Source organism: Chenopodium album, chromosome 4, assembly GCF_948465745.1.
Source record: "Chenopodium album chromosome 4, dcCheAlbu1.1, whole genome shotgun sequence".
In the NCBI taxonomy this organism is placed as follows: domain Eukaryota; kingdom Viridiplantae; phylum Streptophyta; class Magnoliopsida; order Caryophyllales; family Amaranthaceae; genus Chenopodium; species Chenopodium album.
The window spans coordinates 41,365,028-41,376,019 of NC_137837.1; the positions used below are offsets into that span (position 1 = coordinate 41,365,028).

Consider the following 10,992-nt stretch of genomic DNA (forward strand, 5'->3'; position numbering starts at 1 on the left):
CTCGTGAGGGTTTCCTAAGAGCTTAACCCACAACTCTTGAGAAAAACCAAGGCAAGGCAACAAAAGGAAAAGGAAAAGAAACATAAAGAGAAAAAACAAAACACAAGCTCATATATGGACAAGAGATAAGGACAAGTACTAATGAATGCAAACCTTTCTAAATGGACAAATGTATGCACGTTCCAAGATGTCAATGGTTGATTGAAACATAACACATGCTAAGCATAGAGAACTACTTAGGACTCAATCCACCCTAGCCCCAACCAATCGGGCCACGTTCTCTTCACTAGCTTCAAATCAACCCTTAAGCTAGCTTCTCAAGATTCCACGAAGGAACCGGAAAAAGATAAAGAAATGAAAAACTTTGAGAAGGTAATCCCGACGTCTCAACTATGCATACTCTTTCCATAGGTTTGAAGTCTATCTCCCTCCACCGTTCTTTTGACCTAACCCACTAGAGTCTAAGGGTCTTTTTATTGGTTGTAACGTAAGGCTAAGGGTTAAGGTGGGGTAAAAATTTGAAATTTGGTGAAATTTCCTAAGTGAAGCAAAAAGTGCGGCCGACACTCAAAAATAACTCAAGAATTCACTAAATATCAAGCAAAAATACCACTAATGCCATTCCCCCAAGCTTATTCAACACAAACACACAATATTCCCCCCAAGCTTAAACAAAGCATTGTCCTCAATGCTTAAACTAAGGAAGAAAATGAAACCAACTAAATATTTTTGTTGTTTTTGTTTTTTTTTTTTCACTTTTTTTTCTTTTTTTTTTTTAACTTTATTCAATGTCCTTGCCTTTTTAACTTTGGACGGCTTTTTCTTGAAACTTCATTTGATTTCCATAAATTTGCATATTACTTTACAAGCTCAACTCTAACCAAATCTCAAAATGCATCTTGTCTATGATCAACAACTCAAAACTCAAACCTCACATGCCAATGCTTCACTAACTAAAAGGTTGGTAAACATAGGCCATTAGGTTTGTAATGTGGTTTAAACAAGAGCGGGAAACATAAGGCTCAAATTGGTTAGCAAGTAGATTTATGCAAAATAGAAAATCAAATTTGTAACAAAATAAAAAGAAGATAAAGAAAAATGAGAAAGAAGTGCCCTTTTCCTCCCCTAGAGTGCTTCGGTCACGATCTTGGGAGCTATAAGTCAAAACAAGGATCAAGACATGCATAGCTAAGGATCCAAATGTGCCACACAACAAAGTGATGAAGGCTAGAACAATGTTACCTCACACGGGATTATAACTAAGCAAATACCAACTAAGGGTGCCAAATCCACTATAGAGAGCAACACCATCTTACCACATACCCGTGAACTAAGGCTTCATGGCGCCCTAAAAGTTCTTAACCCGGCTACCTTAGCATGTAATATCCTAGAGTCAACCAATGACACTCTCAAACCGTGCACACATTAACCACTTAGGAAGAAAGGCATTCAAGAGTAAACAAATCCAAAAGATATAATGTCCAAAATAAGTACAAACAAAACACAATTGCTAAACTTGCCTCAAAGTAAACAAAAATCTTTTTGGATTTTCCAAAAGAATGAAAAACATGGAAATGCATATACTCAAGTGCATGACAAATATGAATCAACATCCCACCAAACATGGTAGAATACCCTCCCCCAAGCTTGAATGAAACCAAGCTCTCAAATCATAAACGATGAAACCAAGGAGGGGAAAACAAGGAAAAATTAATCCAACATTACCAACACATGATCTTCAAGTCACAATAAGTAAGAGAGAGAGGGAAAAGAAGGATATTACCGGATATGGGAAAAATGCAAAATCACACAAAAAAACCCGAAATAACCTCATGTGAGCCACAATCTCTACAAACAAGGCTTGAATTCCACATGATAGGTAAGTTGAGGCACATTTCCTTGATTCTTGATCATCACCAATGCGCAAGAGTATATCAAGTTGTGTACCTAGCAAGGAACACAAACACGTCCATGAGAGAAAATCTAATCTAAAAACAAAAGAAAATGAAAGCAATAAAACACGGGTTACTTCCCGCAAAGGCTTGTTTAACGTCTAAGCGAGACCGCTCTAGGAAATAATAATTCAACGCACGCAAGAGCTTGTCAAATGCACTACTACACATTTCATATGATAGAAGGTAGGCAAATGACGGGATAAGAACGTGCAATAAGATCGTTGCACGCAAGTGAGAAGGGAGATGCCAAAAGAAAGAAGAAGAGGGATCAAAAGGAAAAACAAGAAAATAAGAAGAAGAAGAAGAAGAAGAAGAAGAAGAAGAAGAAGAATAAGGAGGAGTAAAGAAAAGGAAAGAAAAAGAAAAAGGCAAAACCTCCTCACTAAAATATTTTTGGGTGGCAACATCACCCTTTTCTTCAACAATAGACGAATGAGGGGAATTAAGATCATCATAGACAAGGGAGTCCCCAATAGGTTTATCAACAAAGGAAGGGAGAAAAATAGGGCAATAGGGGATGTGGTCAAACCTTTGAGAAAAAGGGGTATGAGAATTAGTTAAAGGGTTCGCGACTCCCTCAACACAAGGTCTCACATTGCCAATGAGGGCATGAAAATCAATCATAGAGTCCTCAATTGAAGTCCTCTCACAATCGACATCTCCCTCAAGCTCAAAAACTCCAAAGGAATCAACCTCATCCTTCTTTGCACCACTATAAACAACTTTTCCTTCCACAAACTCAAAACCCAAGTCCTCAAAACCGTGCATGAATGGATGCAAAAATAACTCAAAATCATCTCTCTCCCGTGAAGCATCATCAATGAACTCACTTAGAAGGCTATGAGTTTTCATTTGACCCTCAATAAACACATTGGACATAACCTCAAACAAGTCCAAACACTCATGGATAGGAGAGTCACATTCATACACTTGAGGCTCATCAAGATGGGAAAGAGGATTAGGATTTTCAAAATCAACACTCTCTTCATTCTCTACTCCTTCACCATCACTCGAATGCTCTCTAATGGGATCCTCACTCATATGGGGAAGAGGAGAAGAAGGAAGGGCATTTTCTTGAGAGTTGGCTAATTGGAGAATTTGGCTCTCAAGCATCTTCATTCTAGCTTCCACCTCCCTATTCTCAACTTCCCTCATCTCGTTATACCTCTCCATCATCTCCATTATCTTCATTATCTTCTCTTCCTTCAAATTTTCCATAGAATTGCCCTCATAAAAGGATTCATTAGAAGCATAAGGGAAATCAATTGGAGCTATGTAAGAACAAGAAGATGAGGAGGGAGGATCATTCACATTATATACATGAGCATCATCATATTGGGGAAAGGGGGCATAATCAAGCAAATGAGATTCATCATCAACAATAGGAGAAAAAGAGTTGAAATCACTTGTACTAGGTTCACATATAGGATCACAAGACAAATCATGGGGTATCATGCCACCAATAAAACTATTATCACATTGAGAATCAAAATTAGCAACATTACATGCCCTATTGCGTACATCCTTAGCGAACCGTACAAAAAAGCTCCAAGCATTATGAACCGTTAATGCTTGAAATTCACCATTAAACCTACTTTCAACTTCATATCTCGTTTGTTCATTCATGCCACAATAACAAATCTCACAAGCTTCACAAGGATTACAACCATTATAGTTCAAAAACTCTACAAGTCTATGGAAATAGACATAAAAAGGCTCACCATCATATTGAGGAAAAGAAAAACGTGCCATTTTTCATCAACAAAAACAAAACAAAGAGAACAAAAATAAATCAAAGGAAAAATATATACAATGGACTAGTCTCAATAAGATAACACAACGGTAATGGAAGCCGTTCCCCGGCAACGGCGCCAATTTGACAAGGGAATAATCGCGTCGTCAAACGACTACACCTAGATCAAATACAATTTATACAACCTAAACAAACCTAATACGAGTATAAGGCAAGCATAGGGGTCGAACCACAGAGAACGGTTAAACACCACCAAATGTTATCAACAATTAAGCTAGACCGGAAAAAGGGAAGGTAAACTAAAGGTCTAAACAAACTAAAACTAGAGATAAAACATTAAGGGAAATGGTTTAGGTATAGCATTCACTTGAACATAAACAAAGGCATAGAAGTTGAATTAATTATGAACTAAATATGCTTGAATATCGAAGTAAGGTCCAATCTAACCGCCTTCCGGGGCTAATCGGCTTCTCCTAACATAGCCTCTATGTTTCCACATTAGAACCATATACTAGGAGGTACTATCAAATAACAATCGATATAAATGAACTTAGCTAAGTCAACTTCCGTTTCATGTTAGCAAAGATTCACTCCCAATCAACTAACAACATGCATTTTGCAAGGAGATTGAAGAATATCAAGCATATAAAGACTTTAATCACAAATAAATCAATTCTAAACCCTAGAACATGCTCAAGATTCAACTACACCACCACCATCCCCTTAATGGGGGAATTACTCACTAATCATGATAACAACTAGATTAATCAACAAATAATCAAGAATCAACATGATTAATAAGCAATACCAACAACAAAAACAATAATCAAAAGAAAGCAAATAAAAATAGAGGAGAGAGAGTTAGAGATTCTCATTGATTGAAGATGGAAGTCTACAAACAAGATGATCAATCTTCTTCTTCAAGATCCAAGCTACAATCAACAATGGTGAAGCCCCTCACTTTCTCTCTCTAAACTACACTAATCCTAAACTAAACCTAGAGAGAGAAGCTCTCCTAAAACTAGGGAGAGAGATCTAAAAGAATGAAGACGTCCCCCCTTTTGTGCAAAACAAGCCCCGCAATATATAAAGAATCGCGCAAAAACGCTGAACAGGACACGCTGCGCGCCCGCGCAAGGCAGCTGCGCGCCCGCGCAAGGCAGCTGCGCGCCCGCGCAAGGCATCTGTGCGCCCGCGCATTTGAGGGTTGCGCGGCTTGTGCTTTGGTGTGTGCGCCCGCGCAGTGTCGGTGTGCGCCCGCGCACATGTCGCGCACAGGCCGCGCAAAACTTTCTGCCTTGCTTCTGCTATTTTGCCAGTTTTGCGCGGGTTCTCACAGGGCTGCGCGCCCGCACACTCTGGCCTTTCTTCGATTCTTCTCTCATGCTTCCTTGGCTTCTTCTTTGCAATCCAAGACTTTAAATACCTAAGCACAAACACCAAGGGAAGCAATAAGGTAAAGGGAACGGTGCAAACACGCAATGAAAGCAAGCATTAAGGAATATACGCGATTTCATTAAAAACACATCGAGACATGCATGCACGCATTATTTGAACAAAACAACTACAAAACACCCTAAGACAAGCTAAAACAAGGCATAAACACTATCCTAGGAGCGACATAAATGTCACTCATCATAGGGCTTGAGCCGGTGACCGTTCACTTTGAATGGAGTATGCCCGTCTTGGGAAATCTCATAAGCGTCATATGAAAACACCTCCGTGATAATGTACGGCCCACTCCACCTTGACCTAAGCTTGCCCGGGAAAAGCTTCAAGCGAGAGTTGAATAGGAGGGCTTTTTGGCCTTTGACAAATTCCTTCTTGACAATTTGAGCATCGTGCCAAGACTTAGTCCGCGCCTTATACATGCTTGCGCTATCGTAAGCATTCATCCTCAACTCCTTTAACTCATGTAGCTCTAGAAGCCTTTGCTCACCCGCACTATGGAGATCAAAGTTGATTTGCTTGATTGCCCAATGCGTTCGATGCTCCATCTCTATGGGCAAGTGACAATTTTTCCCATAGACAAGCTTATAGGGAGTGGTCCCCATTGGAGTTTTGAAGGCGGTCCTATACGCCCATAGAGAGTCAATGAGTTTAGAAGACCAATCCTTTCTTGTTCTAGCAACCGTCTTCTCCAAGATCACCTTGAGCTCTCTATTGGTGATCTCCGCTTTACCACTCGTTTGAGGGTGGTAAGCAAGCCCGCGCTTATGAGACACTCCATATTTATCAAGAAGTCGAACGAAGGTGTGGTTCTTAAAATGTGACCCCCCCATCACTAATTATGGCTCTTGGAACACCAAATCTTGGGAAAATCACTTTCTTGAAAAGATTAACCACTACCTTAGAATCATTTGTAGGGGAAGCCACGGCCTCCGCCCACTTTGAGACATAGTCAACGGTAACCAAAATATACTTGTTCCCATGTGAAGAAATAACAGGGCCCATGAAATCTATAGCCCACACATCAAAAACTTCAAGCTCAAGGATGGGGTTTTGCGGCATTTCATCCCTCCTAAAAATATTCCCCATCCTTTGACATCTATCACAAGTCTTAACAAAAATCCAAGCATCCTTGAATAGAGAAGGCCAGAAGAGCATAGATTGTAGAACCTTTAAGGCGGTTTTTTGAGCACTCATATGCCCACCACAAGGAGAAGAGTGGCACATATGGAGAACACTTTGAACCACATCGTTTGGGACGCATCTCCTCAACAAACCATCGACCCCTCTCTTCAATAAAATGGGATCATCCCAAATGTATCTCTTGGCCTCATGCTTGAGTTTTCGACATTGTTGTGAAGTGAAATCCGGTGGTACGGCACTACAAGCCAAGTAATTCACAATATCCGCATACCATGGCTCCAACGTCACTTCAAGGACATATTGCACATCATCCCTTAGAGCGTCCTCTATTGGCAAACGATCATCTTCAAACCTTGCACCGCCCAACCTTGAAAGGTGATCCGCCACCACATTCTTGGCTCCCTTCTTGTCTCTCATCTCATATCCAAAGTCTTGGAGGACTAAAACCCATCTCAACAACCTCGGTTTAGCTTCCTTCTTTCCTATCAAATATTTGAGAGCCGAGTGGTCGGTATACACAATTGTCCTAGAACCAATGAGGTAGGTTCTAAACTTCTCAAATGAGTGAATAACCGCTAGGAACTCCTTTTTGTTAGTTGTGTAGTTTCGTTGGGCATCATTGAGAGTTTTAGACAAATAATGTATGACATGAAGTTTCCCATCCTTTCGTTGCCCAAGAACCGATCCAATGGCCTCGTCGCTTCCATCGCACATGAGCTCAAATGGAAGAGACCAATCTGGACCTTGGACAATAGGAGCGGTGAAAAGGGCTTCTTTCAACCTACAAAAAGACTCTTGACAAGCATCATCAAACACAAACTCCTTATCTTTTTGCAATAGGGATGTGAGAGGTTTAGCAATCATTGAAAAATCTTTTATAAAGCGTCGACAGAACCCGGCATGGCCTATAAAGGATCTCACTTCCCTCACGTTGGTGGGGGGAGGATGTTTTTCAATGACCTCTACCTTGGCTCTATCTACCTCAATGCCGGCATGGGAAATTTTGTGCCAAAGAACAATCCCACTTTCCACCATAAAGTGGCACTTTTTCCAAATCAACACGAGGTTAGCCCTCTCACATCTTTCTAAGCAACGAGATAAATTAGATAGACAATCTTCATAGGTGGCTCTTCCAACGGAGAAGTCATCCATGAATACCTCTATCTCATCCTCAATCATATCACTAAAAATGGACATCATACAACGTTGAAATGTTGCGGGGGCATTACAAAGCCCGAAAGGCATCCTACGATACGCATAAGTATCGTAGAGGCATGTGAAAGTCGTCTTCTCTTAATCCTTGGGGTCAATCTGGATTTGGAAAAATTCTGAGTAACCATCAAGGAAACAATAGAAGGAATGCTTTGTAAGCCTTTCCAACATTTGATCAATGAACGGTAGTGGAAAATGATATTTGCATGTACTTGTGTTAAGTTGGCGATAGTCAATACACATGCGCCAACCGGTAACAAGTCTAGTGGGCACTAGTTGATCATGATCATTTTTTACTACCGTCATGCCCCCTTTCTTAGGCACAACTTGCACGGGAGATACCCAATCACTATGAGCAATTGGGTAAATAATTCCCGCATCAAGAAGCTTAGCCACTTCCTTCCGCACAACCTCTTGCATGGAAGGGTTAAGCTTTCTTTGCCTTTGTCTAACGGGTTTGGCATCTCCCTCTAGATCAATTTTGTGCATACATAAAGATGGACTTATACCTTTGATATCATGAATGGTATAACCCAAAGCTTTCTTGTGTTTTCTCAAAACATTGATCAACAGGGAGGTTTGCTCCTCCGTTAGGTTAGAATTGACAATCACGGGGAAAGACTCATCGGGACCAAGAAATGCATGCCTCAAGCCCAAAGGTAGAGGTTTCAAGTCTACCTTTGGTGCTCCCTTACCATTGGGGCTCTCTTCTCTTTCTTCAACTTAAAAGAGATCATGAATGTAAGGAGCCTCTTCTTCCATGCTCGTATCCTTGCACTCCTTCTTGCTTTCCTCAAGCAAATCCTCATAGAATTGTATGTCTTCTTTGTGAGTACATATCATTGATTCATTCAACAACACGCTTTTGAGAGGATCATTAGTAGCATGCAAGTAGGAGCGAGAAAATTCAATAAGCACGGTATCAAGAACATCTACTCTAAAACATTCACCACTTGAGGAGGGTTGTTGCATGACATTATTCAAATCAAACTCAATGGAATCATTGTCAATTTTCAAGGATATCTTACCTCCTTCACATCGATGATAGCTCTAGAAGTAGCTAGAAATGGTCTACCTAAAATTATAGGAATCCTCTCATCCTCATCCATCTCTAGCACATAGAAATCCACGGGGAATGTGAACTTTCCTACCCTAAGGGGAATGTCCTCAACCTTGCCCATGGGGAACTTAATGGAACAATCCGCTAGTTGGAGAGTAATGTTAGTGGGGGAGAGGGTTCCTACACTAAGATTTTGGTAGACGGAATAGGGCATAAGACTCACACTTGCTCCTAAATCATACAAGTCTTTATCAAATTCAATGCCATTAATAGAACAAGGGATGAAAAAGTTACCCGGATCTTTCAATTTGGTAGGAAGTTTGTTGGAAAGAATTGCACTACAATTGGCGGTCAAACTCACCGTCTCACACTTCCTTCTCCCACTCAAAATATCTTTCAAGAATTTGGAATAGTGGGGCATTTTCTTCATAGCATCAATAAAAGGGACGGAAATATGCAAATTCTTAATAACTTCCAAAAACTTCCCAAATTAGGCATCAAGTTTAGCTCTCACAAATCGTTGTGGAAAGGCTAGCTTCTCCTCTCTAGGTTGGCGATTTAGGGGCAAGGGGGCGGCTTCTTTTTCCTTTGGCACCTCAACATCTTTTTCTTTTTCAACACTCAATGGCTCATTGGTTTTTTCACCCTCATTCTCTAACTCCACCTCTTCTTAGGGTTCTTCCTCAACTAATGGGTCACTCCCTACTACCTTCCCACTCCTAGTTGTCATGGAATACAAAGTTTTTGGGTTGACTCCTTAACTTGGAATGTGAGAAGAAGAAGAAAAAGAAGAAGGGGATGAATTAGATGGAAGATGAGCAATTTGGGTCTCAAGCATTTTCATGTTAGCATTGGTGAGTTTTTGGGCCTCTTCATGTTTCTTTTGATCCTCCTCACGCATTTTCAATAGAGCATCTAATTTAGCCATCACGCGATCATTTGGAGGGGCTTCAAGTTGAAGAGGTTGTTGAGGTGGAGGAAGTTAGGGTTGATGGAAACCTGGAGGCCTATTAGTTTTGGCATAGTTAGAAACATATTGACCCCTATTGCCTCCGGTGCCTTGGTTAGGAACATTGCTTTGTTGATTATTTCCCATGTTACCTTGATCACCAAAATTTTGATTTTGATGGTCAGGGTATCGGGAATTAGGTTGTTGGTTTTGATTACCATACCCCCTTTGGTTAGAGTAGCCTCTTCCATTGAAATTGGAAGGGCCTCCCCCACCATGGTATTGGTTATCATAACCACCACCATTTTGGTTCCAACCACGGTTTCCACCTTGAATCAAATTCCCCATTTGATTGGAGTTTGCCCTCAAGTTCCCTACATTCCCCATTCTAGTAGCAAAATTCATAGCATTGACATTTTCCATATTATCATCATGTTCATGGGAAAGGGGTTGAACTTCACAAGCATATACACAGTGGGAGGTATCATGGTCATAGGTTTCAAAATTAGAACAAAACATGTATCCTTAGGGCCTTGTATTGTAAGAAGAGGAGGAGGAAGTATCCATACCATTGCCTCTCTTCGTTGAAGGGGAGATATTACCATGAGGATTGGACCTTTCTTTCATCAATTCATCCATTTGCTTGGTCATTTTGGAGATTTAGATAGAGAGGTTGTTGATTGCGTTGGCTTGCTCCAATGCATAAACACCCTTACTAGAAGTAGCATCCCTTTCTCCTTCATACCAATCATCATAGTGCTTTGCGGCCTCCACTATAATACACTCCACTTCATCCTCTCCTTTGTTCATGATTGGACCGCCGGCCGCGACGTCTAGGATTTTTCTTCCTTGAGGTGTGAGACCTCCATAGAAAGTGTGAATGAGTTGATACTTGGGTATCCCATGGTGCGGGCATTGACGTTGAAGCTCTTTGTATCGTTCCCATGCCGCACATAGAGACTCACCACTCTTTTTGCAAAAACCTTGAATAAAATACCGAGCCTCGACAGTCTTCCTATGGTTATAAAACCTCCTCAAGAAATCCGTAGTCACTTGGTCCTATGTTGTGAGAGAATTAGAGGGCACCTCCTTCTCTAGCCATTCTAGACCTCTCGCAATTAGTGAAAATGGAAACATCTTGAGGCGAATATATTCTTGAGTCACTCCATTGGCCTTTATTGTGTCACAATATTTCTCAAACTCTTTTAAGTGCTCATGAGGACTCTCAAACTTTCCATCCGAGAATTGTTTCCTCTCAATCAAAGCAATCAAATTAGGCTTGATCTCAAAATTGTTGGCTAGAGTAATAGGAGTTAGGATCCCACTTTGTGCTCTAAAGGCTTTAGGAGCCCCAAGACGACTCAAAGGTGTATTCTCTCCCATTTTAGGACCTTCTTCACTCTCGAACTTATAGGTTGAGAAAGGGTTGATTTCTGTACTCGATGATGAGTTAGGGCTATCTAATTCTTCA

At 40.8% G+C, this 10,992-nt stretch overlaps 1 non-coding gene across 1 annotated transcript; it reads left to right on the top strand.

The window, feature by feature from the left end:
- The first annotated feature begins 10,419 nt into the window (after positions 1-10,419).
- Positions 10,420-10,525, top strand: LOC145629704 (small nucleolar RNA R71). The gene has a single exon (XR_014111859.1). It is a non-coding gene; the product is annotated as a small nucleolar RNA R71 (small nucleolar RNA).
- The last annotated feature ends 467 nt before the right edge of the window (positions 10,526-10,992 follow it).